This window comes from Muntiacus reevesi, chromosome 18, assembly GCF_963930625.1.
Source record: "Muntiacus reevesi chromosome 18, mMunRee1.1, whole genome shotgun sequence".
NCBI lineage: Eukaryota > Metazoa > Chordata > Mammalia > Artiodactyla > Cervidae > Muntiacus > Muntiacus reevesi.
The window spans coordinates 8,195,806-8,212,953 of NC_089266.1; the positions used below are offsets into that span (position 1 = coordinate 8,195,806).

General features: G+C 45.1%; 1 pseudogene; it reads right to left on the bottom strand.

The window, feature by feature from the left end:
• Positions 1–3,376: 3,376 nt before the first annotated feature.
• On the bottom strand, positions 3,377–3,954 carry LOC136149756 (large ribosomal subunit protein uL11-like; annotated as a pseudogene).
• Between the last annotated feature and the right edge of the window lie 13,194 nt (positions 3,955–17,148).

A 17,148-nucleotide genomic window follows, 5' to 3' on the forward strand; every position in this document is an offset into this window, starting at 1 on the left:
TTCCTTCCAGAAAACCTCCAGTGGTCTGGGTAGAGGCTGCTTGGTCAGCTTGGGTCCCAGAGTAAGGATACATCTTTGTATCAGTTTCCTGAAGTTGCTGTAACCAAGTGCCATGAACTTGAAACAATAGAAAAGGATTCTCTAGGATTCTGGAGGCTAGAGGTCAGAAGTCAGAGTGTCACAGGACAGTGCTCCAAACTCACTAGGGGAAAATTCATCCTTGCCCCTTCCACCTCCTGGTGGCCCCAAGTGTTCCTGGATTTCCTGGCTATATCACTCCAACCTCTGCCTCTGTCATCACGTGGGGGCAGAGCCACAGATGACCCACAATGGACACTATTCACAAGGAGCCCCTGAGACTCAGGACTTGTTTGCCTCTGCACCACTCAACCTGTGTGGAGTGATGTCAAACCTTAGGCAACCCCAGGCCAAGGTGGCTATGAGCCTTGAAGCATGGAAGGCAGGCAGGGCCAGTCACCAGGCTGACTTGGACAGTGATAGAAGACACACCCTAGGGAGCGTCATGCCTTTAGAAACGTTTGCTTTGTAACATCTAAACCTATTTAATTTTCTTCCACCTGCATTCTTCTATTTTTTTTTCAAGTACATTCATGACAGTGTTGAGCATTGAAAGTATGCTATCTGCTGGGGCTCTCTGGGACAAAGCAGAGACTTTTTGTCAGGGTTTTGGGACATGGATCCCCCTCCCCCAGTCCCCACCCAAACAGAAACCCCTCACCTTGGCAGTTCCAGCTCTGACCTGCAAACTGCCGCCAATCTGTCTTATCTGTACTTGCTACCTGGCTGGCAACCAAAAGTGTTGTACAGGAAAGACTGCAAAGTATCTGAATTTACATATAGATTTCCCTGGGCAGGTAGAGTCCAGCTTTTTCTTGAAGAGAGGAGGGTGTTCTCCATTTTCTGATTACCCAGAGGTCGGGGTGATGGTGCAGGCTTTTGCGCAAAGGTTTTAGGGGTGGCACAGAGTAGGAATTTAACAGTGAAAGTTGGTGATCTTGGAAGTAGGGGTGGGTAGCTGGTCAGATGCACTGATTGGAGATTCATTTTGGAAGTCTGTGCTGCAGAGTCAAAACACTGCTTGCAAGGAGCAGGGAAGAAAACAAACCTCCAACTCCCTCCCTTCCCTTCCCTTTCCTATTGCTGAACCACTGCCTGGAAGACAAGCTTCCTCTACACCACTTCTCTCCAATGTCTTTCTTCCATCCTCTGGCTAATTTTGCATCCCTCTTCCAAGGCTGGGCTGGTCAGCTTAACGAACCTCACTGATTTGCCCCCAGATGAATGCTGTACCATTAGGTGTCTGTTTAACAACCGTATTTCTTCCTCCTGATGAGGGCTCAGAATGTCTCCCATGAAATATCGCTTGAAGAGCCCCATCCCAGACTTGAAGTTCCAAGCCATTTTTCAGCCATGATTCTGGAGCTGTGACAGCTTGATGACAGCTGCCCCTTCTGTCTCCTCTGCCTGATTGGAGATCGGAAATGAAGGCTTCTCTTTTACAAGATTGATGCCTCCTCCCCAGTATTTTTTTTTTTTTTTTTTGGCTTTGTGAAGCTCTCCTTCCAGGGTCCTCTCTCCATCCTTCATTCTAGAGCCACGGGTCTCAGTGTACTCAGGGGCTGAGTTGGTCTGTAGGCTGGACCTCTGCTAGAGGGAGGTGGCTAACCCAGCTGGACCACAGGGTTGATGGAGGGCAACCATGGTATTAATTCTCATGAGGTCATGTTACTGTTGAGAAGATAACAGAGTCAGACATAAGACATCTACTCTTTGGAGGGGTCTCTCCAATCACCCCACCCAAGTTGCCTATTTAAGTAGACCTGTCCCTGACCCTAAAACCAGGTCTCCCCAAATCCATCCCTGTAGAGACTGGGCTTGCAGTCACTTGGGTCAGGCATCCCTCCATCATTATTTGTCCTCCTCTCCTTTGGTGGTCCGTGTCCATCCTCCTACCTCCGCTATCTGAGGGTCTTTGGAAATACATCCATATCTATGTTAAAACCAGGGGGAGAGCAGGTGAATGGAGGAGAGAGGCTTCTAGCAGACAAAGTGGATGGGGGCTTTTCTCTCATCTCTTCTCGCACAGGGATAAGTAAGACAGAATATAATGCTACTACCAAAAGGTTTTTAAAATGAGTATTCACAGTCAAAAGAGAAAAAAAAATTCAGAGGACGGAAAATAGATCTTTAAAGAATGGAGTAGGATAGTAGAGGCTGACCCCAACACTCCCAGGTTTGGGGATCGGGCCAAGGTTCTGATGTGTCAACAAGAGGTGATGCTAGGAGCTCACTTGAGGTGATGTGGCTGGAATGGAAGGCCTGTTTGAAGCCTAGAGTCTTTCTGGGCTGCTCATCCCTGCCCTGAAGCTGGTTCAAATAGGGCTAGAAAAACTCCACCTATTAGGCCAGTGTCTCTGAGACTCACACAGAAAGAAATCCACCTGTCAGAAACCAAAACCCCACGCCTCTGCCAAAAACAGGAAATGTGTAATTTTATGAAATCCAAGGGATGGAGGAAATCCAAGTCACAAGAATAACATAAATCTGGTCCAGAACCATTTAAACACCTGTACTCTGGCAGAAGCAAATATGAAACTTCTCTTCAAGGACAATTACACCATCTGGAACATCCTGGACTCCCACAGGGCAGTGGGTACACTCTTAATATGGACCCACAGTTGAAAAATTACAAAACTTGGATGTAAACAAACCATTACAAAAAAGAGACATTAGAAATAGCAAGAGGAGAATTATCTCCTCAATAAGTAAAGTTAATAGAACATCTGAGCTACATTTAAAGTATATTTTTCATTTAAAGTGTATTTCAAATGATACAAGAAGTGAAAAGAATCAGAGCCACAATATCTTGAAAAGGCAGACATGAGAAAAATTGGGCTTAAAAGTAAAAAAAGATTTTTTTCATTGAAAGTATAATTAAGTTAATGAGATAAGTAGCAATTTTTACAACACTAAAGAAAAAATTAGAGAAGTAGAATGTAAATAAGAAGAAATCATCCAAAATGCAATGTGAAATGTAAAGAGTACAAAAATGTGAAAACGTAATACGTTAAATGTGGAATATGGAATGGGCACATTGAAGACGCATCTTCAGATGTCCAGAAGAGAATAAAGATGGTCTAGAAGAAAAGAATAAAGACAATGAGGAGAGGCAAATTTAAGGGAAAAAATTACAGAGATTTTCCATAAATGAAAGAATAAGTCAGAGTGAATAGTCACACTATCTAAATAGGACAGATAAAAATAATTAGGCATATAAACACATTGTAGAGAAACAAGAGCACGCCAAAGACGCAGAGATCTTTTTTTTTTTTTTTTTTGGTTGTTAAATGATCCTTTATTTTTCTTTTTCCTTCGCAGTTCTTAACTAGCTGGGCACTCCACCGCACCACTGTTGATATCATCTATGATGTCATGAGGGTGGCGGCCATCAACATTGCAGCCCACAGACTGGGCGGTCCCCAGATCTCTTTAATGGTTCCAGAAAGTTCTCTAGCTAGAGACCAGTGCCGCATCTGCCGGGCAATGTTGACGATCTCATCAAAAGTGATGTTTCCACTGTGCCTAATGTTTCTCTGCTTCTTTCTGTCCCTTGGTGGTTCCTTGAGGGCTTTGATGATCAGGGCAGAAGCAGAAGGTACCACCTCAGTCTGGGCTTGTCTGTTCTGAATGGTCAGTTTCACTGTAATCCTCAGACCCTTCCAATCACCAGCTGCCTTGGCTATGTCATCACCGACCTTTTTTGGAGACAGGTCCAAGGGGCTGATCTTGGGGACCAGGGCAGACGTGGCACCGACTTCCCCACCGGTGCACCTCAGGTACACGACTTTGATCTCGTTGGGGTCGAACTTAGGCAGCATGGTGGAGGTGGCTGGTGTCGGATGAACCCGGATTCGGGACGACCGAAGAAAGTTGCACCTTCGCCCCCTCCTAGCCGAAAGCCGAAAAAGCGACACAGAGATCTTAAAAGCAACCAAAGAGATAGGACTCACTACCTGAAGAGAGATGACAACGTGATCGGCAGTTCTCAGCATCACCAGTGATACCAAAAACAGAGCTGTCTGTGAAGTAGTGAGAGAATGTGTCTGCTAACCTGGGATTATATGCCCAGCTAAACTATCATCCAAAGTTGTGAGATTATAATAGAGACATTTTCAGACAGGGACAAAAAAAGACTTTGCTATTCACGGATCCTCACTGAAAGAACTACTACTAGATTTGGAGGGAAAGTTAAATCCAGAATGATTTAAATGATAACTAACCTAGTATGCATTGACTATAATTAACGATAATACTAATAATGATGATGATGAATCAGGGGGCTTAAAAAAAGAGTGAAACTTAAAAGCTAGCTGAGAACAACACACAAGATAGGAGGGAAAAATTAGGGAGGAGACATGGTAAAGAAAATAACAGGTGTAAATCCCAATGTACCCATAATAGGGACTTCCCTGGTTGTCCAATGGTTAAGACTCCACATTTCCACTGCAGGGGGCACAGGTTTGATTCTTAGTTGGGGAACTAAGATCTCAAATGCTGTGCAGTGTGGTGAATAAATAAATAAAGAACCATTAATCTTAAAAAAAAGAATTAAGCAAAAAAAAAAAAAACCCAAATATATCTGTAATTACAATAACAGTAAATGTATTACACTTGTGTTTTAATTGAGATAATAGCTGGGTGAAAAAAAAATCCTGACTAACTGATATGGATGAAAAAAAATCCACCCAAACAAGATGTTTTAAGATAAAACTGACCCCAAACAACACAGAAAGGTTGAAAACAAATAAGGATTGAAAAAAATACATACACAGAAGAAAGCTGGTGTAGCGGGACTGCTGCCAGTAAAGGAGTCATTAAGACAGAGAGCAAGGCTTTACTCAATAATGAAAGAAACAATTCTTCAAGAAAATATGCCAAGCCTGAGCCTCTGTGCCTCTGTTAATTTCTAATATAGAAAGCATGGGCTTCCCAGGTAGCACAGTGGCAAAGGATCCTCCTGCCAAGCAGAAGACCTGGGTTCCATCCCTGGGCCAGGAAAATCCCCTGGAGGAGGGCATGGTGACCCACTCTACTATTCTTGCCTGGAGAATCCCAAGGGCAGAGGGGCCCGGTGGGTTACAGTCCATGGGGTCGCAAACAGTCAGGCGTGACTGAAGTGACTTAGCACGCACACATACACATAGAAAGCAAATTGGGAATTCCCTGGTGGCCCAGTGGTCAGGACTTGACACTTTCACTGCTGTGAAATCCTTGGGTTCAATCCCTGGTTGGGGAATTAAGATCCCATAAACCAAGTAGTGTGGCCAAAAAAAAAAAAAAAAGAAAAAGGCCAAACTGCAGGAGAAACTAATAACCTAAAATCACAGTGAAAAAATCAAACATTTCCCTGTCAGAAAATCATAGCTTAATTAGTAAAGCTACAGAAGATCTGAACTGCGTAATTAGCAAAAGCTTGATCTAGACATACACAGAAACTAAATATTCTTTTCAAACATGTGCCTGTTACTTAATATATTTAACCAGATCTTAGGCTACAGAGGAAGTTTCAACAAATACCAGAAAATTGATATCATCTAGATCACTTCCTGACACTAAAGAAATGAGAAATCACAAATGTTTGGAAACTGAAAAGCATACTTCTAAATAATTCAGAGGATAAAGCATAATAAAAAGCATCAAATATTTAGAACTGAATGTCAATGAAAAAGCTGCATTTCCAAATAGGAGAAATAACTGAAGCAGTGATGAATAATTTTAAAAACTCATTAACGAGTAATAGTGAAAATTAATTAAGCATTCAACACAAGAAATTAGAATACCAGAGAAATACTTAAAAGAATAGAAAGAAGGAAATAATAAAGATAAGTACAGAAATTAGTGAAACAAAGTCTACAAAAGAATTAATTAATCAGTCTAAAGTTGATTCTTCAAGAAGACAAAATAGATAAACTCTTAGAAGTAAAGATTGGGAAAAAAAGGGAAACCACAAAGGAATATTATCAGGAATTCAAAGGAAGATATAACTACACAGTAGAGTTCCTTTTTTTAAAAAAATTCTTCTTTTGTTGTTGTTCATTTGCTAAGTCATGTCCCACTCTTTCCACCCCCTAGACTGCAGCACGCCAGGCTCCTCTGTCCTCTACTATCTCTTGGAGTTTCCTCAAATTTATGTCCATTGAATCGGTGATGCTACATAACCATCTCATCCTCTGCCACCCGCTTCTCCTTTTGCCTTGGTTTTCCCAATGAGTTGGCTCTTCACATCAGGTGGCCAAAGTATTGGAGCTTCAGTTTCAGCATCAGTCCTTCCAATGAATATTTAGAGTTGATTCTTCTTTAGCTTCTTTTTTTTAAACGGTATTTATTTATTTGTTGTCTGCATCAGGTCTCAGTGGTGGCACATGAGATCTTTGCTGCAGTGAAGGGCTGCAGGGCACCTGGGCTCAGTAGTTGTGGCACATGGGCATGTGGGATTTTAGTTCCCTGACCAGGGATCGAACCTGTGTCTCCTGCATTGGCAGGTTGGATTCTTAGCCACTGGACCACCAGTGAAGTCCCCACAGTAGAGTTCTTTAGAAAAATAAAGAGAGCATTAGGGACACCTTTATGTCAAAAGTTTAAAAACAGATGAAACAGACAAAAGCATAGACAAAGTAGAAATGATCAGAACTGTCTCATAAAGTAATGGAAACACTGTAAGCATTAAGAACATTAAACCAGCAGTCACAAATCTATTTGCAATAAAAAGCACCAAACTGGACAATATTACCAAGTAAGTTTTGTGTTTGTAAGTTTTATACAATAATACCGAGACAAGTTTTGCTAAACCTTCAAGGAATACTTAACGCTTATAAAATACAAATTGTTCTGTAGAAATTTCCTAGGGTAGGGGTGGGAGGAAGGACTTCCCAACTAGTGGAATTTTAATCCCCAAAGCAGGCAAGAACAGTACCTACAAGAAAAATAGGAACACAGATGCACAAATTCTATATCAAAATTAGCAAACCAAATCCAGCAGTCTATATATATATAATGTATCGTGAGCACAGTCTTAAACTCAGGAATATAAAGACAGCTTAACAGTAAAATATCTGCTAAAGTCATTCACCGTATTAAAAGGTTAAAGGGGAAAGTCCATATATATAATAATCTTATTGTTATGATTATTACTATCAAATGCAGGGAAGGCATTTGACAAAATGTAATATCCAGTTATAATTTTTATATAATTTTATTTATTTATTTTTTACTGTGGTGGGTCTTCATTGCTGCCAGGCTTTTTCTCTAGCTGTGGCGCACATGCTTTTCACTGTCGTGACTTCTCTTGCTGTGGAGCAGAAGCTCTAGGCGAGTGCTTCAGTAGTTGTAGCACATGGGCTCAGTAGTTGAGGCTCCCAGGCTCCAGAGCACAGGCTCCGTAGTTGTGGTACGCCAAGGCATGTGGGATCTTCCCGAATCAGGGATGGAACCCGTCTCCTGCACTGGCAGGAGGATTCTTTACCACTGAGCCACCAGGGAAGTGCCCCTACTCATAATTTTTTAAAGAATAGATGGAAGTTTTCTTAAGCTGATAAGAAACATCTACCATAAAAGCTTCATCAGTTCAGTTCAGTCGCTCAGTTGTGTCCGACTCTTTGTGACTCCATGGACTGCAGCATGCCAGGTCTCCCTGTCCATCACCAACTCCTGGAGTTTATTCAAACTCAAGTCCATTGAGTTGATGATGCCATCCAACCACCTCATCCTCTGTTGTCCCCTTCTTCTCCTGCCTTCAATCTTTCCCAGCATCAGGGTCTTTTCCAATGAGTCAGTTCTTTGCCTCAGATGGCCAAAGTATTGGAATTTCAACTTTAGCATCAGTCCTTCCAATGAATATTCAGGGCTGCTTTCCTTTAGGATGGACTGGTTGGATCTCCTTGCAGTCCAAGGGACTCTCAAGAGTTTTCTCCAACATCACAGTTCAAAAGCATCAATTCTTTGGTGCTCAGCTTTCTTTATAGTCCAACTCTCACATCCATACATGACTACTGGAAGAACCGTTACCTTGACTAGATGGATCTTTGTTGGCAAAGTAATGTCTCTGCTTTTTAATATGCTGTCTAGATTGGTCATAACTTTTCTTCCAAGGAGCAAGCGTCTTTTTATTTCATGGCTGCAGTCACCATCTGCAGTGATTCTGGAGCCCCCAAAATAAAGTCTCTCACTGTTTCCATTGTTTCCCCCTCTATTTGCCATGAAATGATGGGACCAGATACCATGATCTTAGTTTTCTAAATGTTGAGCTTTAAGCCAACTTTTTCACTCTCATCTTTCACTTTCATCAAGAGGCTCTTTAGTTCATCTTCACTTTCTGCCGTAAGGGTGGTGTCATCTGCATATCTAAGGTTATTGATATTTTTCCTGGCAATCTTGATTCCAGCTTGTGTTTCATCCAGCCCAGCATTTCTCATGATGTACTCTGTATATAAGTTAAATAAGCAGGGTGACAATATACAGTCTTGACGTACTCCTTTTTAAAAGCATCATACTCAATGGTAAAACATTACAATTGTTTTCTCTAAAGCCAAGAATAAGATAAGGTTGCCTGCTCAATCATTTTGATTCAGTGTTTTACCAAGATCTTCATCTAAGTTAATAATAAAAAAAAATATTATTACCTAAGATAAATACTTGGCCACATTTAATTGATATCCATGCAAATTAATAGTGACTTAAGAAATATGAGTATGTCTCCCTCACAGGAATATCTGGGGGTGGTCCAGGGCTTGATGTTTGTAGTTCATGAGGTTGTCCAGCGTCCCAGACTCCATCTGTCTTGTTATTTTACCACTTAGAATGGTGTCTTCATACCATGGTCCCCCACACCTGCCACCATGTCCATGTGTAAAAGTCCAACAATTGCCAAGACCATGTTGAAGATGGATAAGAAATTTGTCTTTTCAGATGTAAATACTTACTATAAAGCAATATATAGAAATAAAACAGTGTGGTTTGGATCTAAGACAAATAAACCAATGAGATGGAATAGGGAAACCAGAGCAGATGATCATTTGTGGAAACTTGGCAAATGACAGAGGTATCAGGATAAGTCAGTGGTGGGAAGACTGAGTCATATAGTAAATGGAATTAGGATGCCTGGCTATCTGTGAGGAAAAACATAAAATTTGTGTTCATCATATTGTTGTTTAGTCGCTAAGTCTTGTCTGACTCCTTTGCGACCCATGGACTATAGCCCACCAGGCCCCTCTGCCCATGGGACTTTGTAGACAAGCATATTGGAGTGGGTTGCCAATTCCTTTTCCAGGGGATCTTCTCGACCCAGGGATTGAATCTGCGTCTCCTGCATTGCAGGCAGATTCTTTACCACAGAGTACCTGGGTTTATCATATACCATGCGTGAAAATCAATTTCAGATGAATTAAAGTCTGAGATGTGTGAAAGAAAACCTTTAAATCTTTTAGGAGAAAATGAAGTGCATCTTTTTTTTTTTTTAAGTAGAGAAAGGCTGTTCTTCAGAGCCCCAAAGCAAAAATTATAATTAGAATTCACTACAGTAAAAGTGAAAGCTCCTAAACTAAAAAGACAAGGTAATACAGTAAATAGACAAGTTCCACTTTGGCAGATGTTTTAAAACCACCATATTACTCAATAGATAATGGATGGATATATGTATAGATGGATGGATGGATGGATGAATGAATGGGTGAAGAGAGAAACATTTGTTGAATTCTTCTGCCTATCCTGGAAATGGGCAAGAAGCCTGGATGTTTGCAAGAAGCCTGGATGTTTGTTAGTGTTTTAAAATAGAGTGCATGAATAGAAAATTTGAGGTATGGTACAAAAGATCAGGAGATGTCTCCCACCAAAAAGATAGCTAATTACTCGTGGTTTCCAAGAGAGGGGATACACACTGTTCCATGGGGGGCCACGTGGGGAAGCATCAGCAGTTGTCAGGAGGCAGGGGGAGAGGAAGGAGCCGTGAGCAGGAGCTTTTATTGTGGTTTCCTTGGAAAGAAAGGGGTGAGGGAGGGTGAGCAGGCCTAGGATTGGCTACTTTGAGTAATTTCAGCCAGCTCTGGGGCATAGAGGCTGGCACTGGGGTGATTAGGCTCAGGAGTGTGAGTTAGATAAAGGGTGTGGTTGAGATGTGGACTTGTGACTTGAATTGGAAAAGTGTGACCCCCAGGGAGGAGGATTCCCGCTGAGTTGGGGGGAGGTACAGGGTGGAGAGTAAGAAGGGGGCTGGGGTGGAAGCAGGCGATGGAGCAGGAGGCCAAGGCAAGATGCCCCGGGTGTATCATCGAGTTGTCCAGAGCAAGGCAGATCTGGCATCTGCGTGTCAAGACACTGAGTTAACAGAAGCTAGAAACATGGTTAACACAGTTCCACACCACTGGCTGCTCTCGTCACCTAATCTTCTTTATTACCCTGCTTTGAATTTCCTTTCCGCTAAACAGCTGCTCAGTCTGGAGCTTCAGGAGGAAAGGATGAAATTAAAGTGCCAAAATTAAGAATTTATTCCTGCGTGTACCTTATTGTCGGCACCTGGCACCTAAGGCCCAGCAGAGCACAGGTTAATTGACTTTACCTCTTTGAAAAGACTCCCCCCATCTACCAAAGGAGGGCTCCCACAGCCACCCCCCCCCCCACCAATTTGGATCAACTCCATTTCGCGCCCACATGCCCAGTCTAGTTTGCTCCTCAAATGTTTTTCTGCCAAGCTCTCTACATGAGCAAAGACACATTTCATTTGCAAGCTTAAGGATCTACCCTACACTAAACTCTTAGTAGCGATTTTAGGATATTTAAATGCCAACCCAGCTGTTAAGTTCTTCCCCAGGACTGAGCTTCAGAAGCAGAGAGTCACTTGCATTGCATGAAATACAGCCCCACCAAACCAGCTAACAGGTTGTGCCACCTGCCAGCAGCCACGGAGAGAGGTGCTGGCCAGGAGACAAAATTGGAGTTCTCCTAGGGACCTGAATGTGGGGGCGGGGGGAGCGCTGGCTTGGAGTCCACCTGACCAGTCTCTACTGATCGTGCTCTGTTGCTTAGAAACCTTACCCTCTGACCACACTAATAAGTCCATCTATGAGCCGGCTCTTTCTGGGGCCCTGTGCATGCATGCCAAGTAGCTTCAGTTGTGTCTGACTCCTTGCAACCCTGTGGACTGTAACACATCGGGCTCCTCTGGCCATGGGACTCTCCAGGCAAGAATACTGGTGTGGGTTGTCATGCCCTCCTCTAGGGGATCTTCCCGGCTCAGGGATCAAACCTGCATCTCCTGCATTGGCAGGCGGGAATGCACCACCTGGGAAGCCCCTCAGGTGTCAGTAAAACAGCCTGAGAGGGTTGTGTGTCTATAGTCCAGAAGAAGGGCTTTCCTTGTAACTCAGTGGTAAAGAATCCACCTGCAATGCAGGAGACACAGGAAATGTGGCTTCAATCCCTGGGTTGGGAAGATCCTCTGGAGAAGGAAATGACAACCCCTTCCAGTATTCTTGCCTGGAAAATCCCATGGACAGAGGTGCCTGGTGGGCTACAGTCCATGGAGTCGCAAAGAGTAGGCCACAACTTACAGACGAAACAACAGCAACAACAGTTCTGAAGCAGACAGACAAGAAAGCAGAAAATTCTGATATGGCAGGAGCAGGGCCAGCTACCTTGTTTCTGGCCCACTGTGCAAAATAAAACTGCAGGTCCCCTTGTTCAAAAAATGTGAAGGGTGTCAAGTTGGTGACAGTAGAGCATCTAACCCAGCACAGGGCCCTCCTGCGGAGCTGGCCTGGGAAGGCAGCCAGCTTGGGGCTGGACTGATCTGGATTGAGGGGAGGCACTGGCCATGGGAGATTGAACCATCCAGAAGCCAGGGAGCTGATGTTTACATCAAGGGATCCATGTCATCAGGTTCTCCAGATCTGGTCTTTTCTGGGCTAGTCGCTCAGTGGTGTCCGACTCTTTATGACCCCGTCCTGTAGCCCACCAGGATCCTCTGTCCATGGAATTCTCCAGGCAAGAATACGAGAGTGGGTTGCAACTTCCTTCTCAAGGATATCTTCATGACCCAGGGATTGAACCATCATCTCTTGAGTCTCCTACATTGGCAGGCAGATTCTTTACCACTAGCACCACCAGGGAAGCCCTGGTCTTTTCCAGCAACTGGGTTGTTAGGTTGCTGAGAAAGCCCCCAAAGACCTTTTCTGACCTTTGTATGGTTCCTCTTAGACCCAGGCTCCCTCTTTGGGGCCACACTTACCTACCCCACCAACGGTGGCATGTAGACACTTTTCTAGGGTCTGTCCTGTCCTAGCCAGTGGCTTTTACTCCTTGATGTGGGGAGGGGGACCTTCCAGTGCTCCAATGGTGGAGGGCCCAGCAAGCTCCTTGGTCCCCGTTAATTATGTCCTACCCACCACTGACTGGTCTTCAAGTGTCCAGAGGCAAGGTGATGGGCTGGGGCAGGCTCCATCCGAACAAGCTGAGGTGTCTCACAATGCAAAAGTAACTGTGAAAACGTGTGCTAATTAATCCAGAGTACTTTGTGTTATGAAGCCATCGTATGCTGATGTTTGTCTGGAAATCCGATGTGCCATTTCTCATCAAAATTGTTTTCTGGGCACTAACTGGTTAATGCAGACCCAGGCCAGTCTTAGCCTGGGGCGCTTCATGGCCCACTGTCATTATGGGTATTCTTCCAGAGTCAGTGTTCCATGCAATGGCCTCAGAATGGCCTCTGAATAAAAGCATTCCCCCCAAACCTGGGCTACAGCTAAGCAAATGCTGGGATTTTTAGCATTTTGGAAGGAGGCACAGAGATCAAAAATCAAAACATGCAGACCGAGTCCACAGACAGAAATTTAGATAAAATAACGTCAGTTCTGCTTTATTGATGTGCCAGTGTATCTACTGATCTCACTAATGTTTAACATATACAAATGCACATCAATCAAAACTGCAAAATCTGGAGAGCTTTGAAGAACTTCCCTGAGGGCTCAGTGGTAAAGAACCTGCCTGCCAATGCAGGAGACATAAGACATGCACGTTCAACCCCTGGGTCGGGAAGATCCCCTGGAGGAGGGCCTGGCAACACACTCCAGTATTCTTGCCTGGAGAATCTCATGGACAGAAGAGCCTGGCAGGCTACAGTCCATGCGGTCATAAAGAGTAGGACAGAACTGAACTGACTTAGCATGCGTGCATGGAGTGCTTTAAAGCATGTTGAAATCAGTGCTGATTAAGTTCCTACATTTGTTAATAAAAACGTATGGAAAGGGGTACCCAACGGTAGGAGCGACACAGGCCAAGAAAGATCTGAGACAGCTCTCATGTCTTCCTGGATCTCAGAACAGAAATTCTTTCCCCAAGAATGGAGGCCCTCCGGGGGGACAGAATCCTGCATTCCACCTGTGTGTGGGTGGCTCCCAGACCTACAGTTCTCACCGAGCCCTCTTTCAGAATCTACAGCCTCATCTCCAATGGGCCCCGAGACTGAGCTTAGGCCAGGGGTGTCCTCAGGGCAGAGACTGTCCACAGTGAGAGGGAACCGGCCACCTCTGCCAGCACCCAGAGAGGGGCCTCCTGGCCACACCCCAGTGCATGCCACTCCACTCCACACATGCCCTGAGCGCCAAGTCTGCTCTGCCCGGGATGGGTTTATTCTTCAGAGCAGAGTGTCCAGGGGACACACAGAGCCCTCTTCAGCCAGCGCCGCTGCTGAAAGCTTCGTGAAAGCTTCATGCTGTGAGGTTCAATAGGAATGTTGTTGCTGCTGCTGCTGCCGAGCTGCTTCAGTCGTGTCTGACTCTGTGCGACCCCGTGGACTGGCCCGCCAGGCTCCTCTGTCCAAGGGATTCTCCAGGCAAGAATACTGGAGTGGGTTGCCATGCCCTCCTCCAGGGAATCTTCCAAACCCAGGGATCGAACTCTGGTCTCCCACCTTGCAGGCGGATTCTTTGCCATCTGAGCCACCAGGGAAGCCACTCAATAGGGATGAGGAAGCTGTATTCAAGTCCTGGGGCTGCGGTACCAGAACGCCATCAACTGGGGACTGACACAGCGGAAATCTCTCTCACAGTTCTGGGGACCGGAAGTCTGACATCAAAGCATCAGCTGGAGTTGGTTCCTTTGTGGTGGGGGTGGGGGGAATGCGGGAGTGAGGTGGGGAGGGGGGCGGGGGCGGTGGAGAATCTGTCTCAGTCCTCGCCCCTGGCGTCTGGGGGCTGCCGGCAATCTTTGGCATCCTTGCCTGGTGGCACATCACTCTGATTTCTGATTCAGTTGTCACAAGGCCTTCTTCCTCTGTCAGTCTGTTTGTGTGTCTTCTCCTCTTGTTATAAAGACGTCAGTCATAAAGGGGAATTCCCTGGTGGTCCAGTAGTTAGAACTTCATGCTTCCACTGGTGAGGGGGACACAGGTTCAATCCCTGGTCAGGGAACTAATCCCCGGTCCCACAAGCTGCCTGGCACAGCTGGAAGTTGAAATAAGTAGCAAGAGTTCTTTTTTAAAAAGAAAAATAAGTACATAAAGACATCCGTCATCTTGAATTCGGGTCCACTTTAATCCAGGTGGGCCTTGTCTGAAACTTAATTACATCTGCAAAATTTCTGTTTCCAAGTAAGGTCCCTATATTAGCTCTGGCTAATATATGATAGTAATAATGATAATCATGTACAGATGTGAGAGTTGGACCATAAAGAAAGCTGAGTGCCAAATTGATGCTTTCGAATTGTGGTGTTGGAGAAGACTCTTGAGTGTCCCTTGGACAGCAAGGAGATCAAACCGGTCAATCCTAAAGGAAGTCAACCCTGAATATTCATCGGAAGAACTGATGCTGAAGCTGAAGCTTCAATACTTTGACCACCTGATGCCAAGAACTGACTCACTGGAAAAGACTCTGATGCTGGGAAAGATTGAGGGCAAGAGGAGAAGGAGGCAACAGAGGATGAGATAGTTGGATGGCATCACTGACTCAATGGACATGAGTTTGAGCCAACTCTGGGAGATAGTGAAGGAGGAGGGAGCCTGGTGTGCTGCAGTCCACGGGGTCATGAAGAGTTGGACCCGACTTTGCGACTACATGACAACAGCAGCCACAATGAGAGAAAAAGTTATCGCAATGAAAGAATGGGGTCCTAAGAGACAAATGATGAATGGATGGATGTAATTTAACAAACATGCAGGGAGAGCTTCCTCTAGGCAGGACATGGCTTCTAAAAATTTATAATTTTTTGGTTTTTTGGCTGTATTGCGCAGCATGTGAGATCTTAGTTCCCTGACCAGTGATCGAACCCACATTGCCTGAATTGGAAGCGTAGAGTCTTAACCACTGGACTGCCAGGGAAGTCCCAGAACTTTATAATTTTTAATTCATGAAATACTTACAACCACCTTGTCTCCATTTTACAGATGGGGAAACTGAGGCATGGGGCAGCAGCTAGGACTAGAGGCAGGCTGCTGATTGGTGCTCTCAGGTACCACGCTCCTCTCCCCAGTGAGCCCCAGGATTGCTGCGGCCTCCAGCCCCCTGGAGCAGGGGAGGGAGGTGGGAGTTGCAGGTAGGAAGTGCAGAGGGAGACAGTGGACAAGGAGGGGCGATGATGGAAGGGACCCTCACACAGAGGATGGATCCAGTCACAGACCACCCACCCAGGAAACATGGTCCAAACCCCTAACACCTTTACACTTCTGTACCTGGAATCATGGCCGGCAAAAGTTTGTAAACATGTGAAGACATAATTAAGCCATAGGAACAGCCACTTATCTGGAGTAACTGGTGCTTTGCACAGGGTCTGCGCCTGGGAAGAGGTTGACATTACCCCCCGCGCTCCCCAGATAATCTCCAAGGAGAGAACAGGGACAGCAGGTGGTCCCCCATAGGTGCTTGCCGGCTTCCATCTTCCCAGACCCACTCTAATTTAGACTAACTGGGGTCAAGCCCCGTCTCACTCAGGGAAAAGACCGAATTACAGATTGTTGGACGATTCTTCAAGAACTTTTAAAATACGCACAGCAACATAACAAAATAGAATTTGCCTAGTCAAATTTCTTGCTGAAATGAACGGGAAGAGACAATTTGCAATCAGCATCTCCATCATGTAGGAGTTAAACACTTAAGGAGGATGGAAATCTAATGCTGATTCCACAGTGATACCCGATGCACCAGCCCAAACCCGGCAGAGTGGTTGCAGGCGAAACAGCCTTGCCATTTCCACCAGGCACCTCCCAGATCCAAATGTCTGTTCCCTTATCATCCCATCCCTCCACTGGAGGTGTGCTCTCTCTCCTGTGAACTCTCTCGTAACTCATTTATTTCACCTTTTTGCCAGTGACTTCTTGCTGTCTCGTAGGATTAATAACAATCCCTGTTTATTGAGCACTTGCTAGGTACCAGGCACTCTGCACACGCTGTCCCTTTTAATCCTCAGACCACCTCTGTGCAAAGGCTTCTGACTCTGATTTTAGAAGTGGAGACTAGAAAGATGAAGTCATTTATTATGGACAGTGCTGAAGGAAACACCTGTCTAGCCTTCTCTTATTCCCTCCAAATTCCAAATGAGAGACATGAATCAAAGAGGGTACATTTATTTGGGGGAAAGGAAGAGCAGGCTATTTGCCTACTGCAGGCTGTATTGTGTTAATTTACTATTCAACCAACTCTGTACACTTGTAACATTTATTCTGTAGGTGTCAGATGGCGTGTCCACAGAGGAGTCACGGTAGTGACCAACACTGGGGGCATCGCCGTATACAAGCTGGATTTTGAAGGATGAGTATGAGTTTCCTGGTAGGCAAGGGGAGAAGGTAAGGGGAAATGGAGTGGGTGAGTGAAGGAGTGGGGGTGGTGGAAGGTGAATTGAGTTTCTCGGGCACCATGCCCACAGAGGGAGAAGAGGGGTGGTAGGGATCTGGGCATCTGGACCCACACAGAGGGATGTATGCTTAATTGCTCAGTCATGCCCTACTCTTTGCGACCCCATGGACTGTAGCCCGCCAGGCTTCTCTGTCCATGGGCATTCTCCAGGCAAGAATATTGGAATGGATTGCCATGCCCTCCTCCAGGGGATCTTCTTCTCAACCCAGGGATCAAACCCAGGTCTCCCACATGG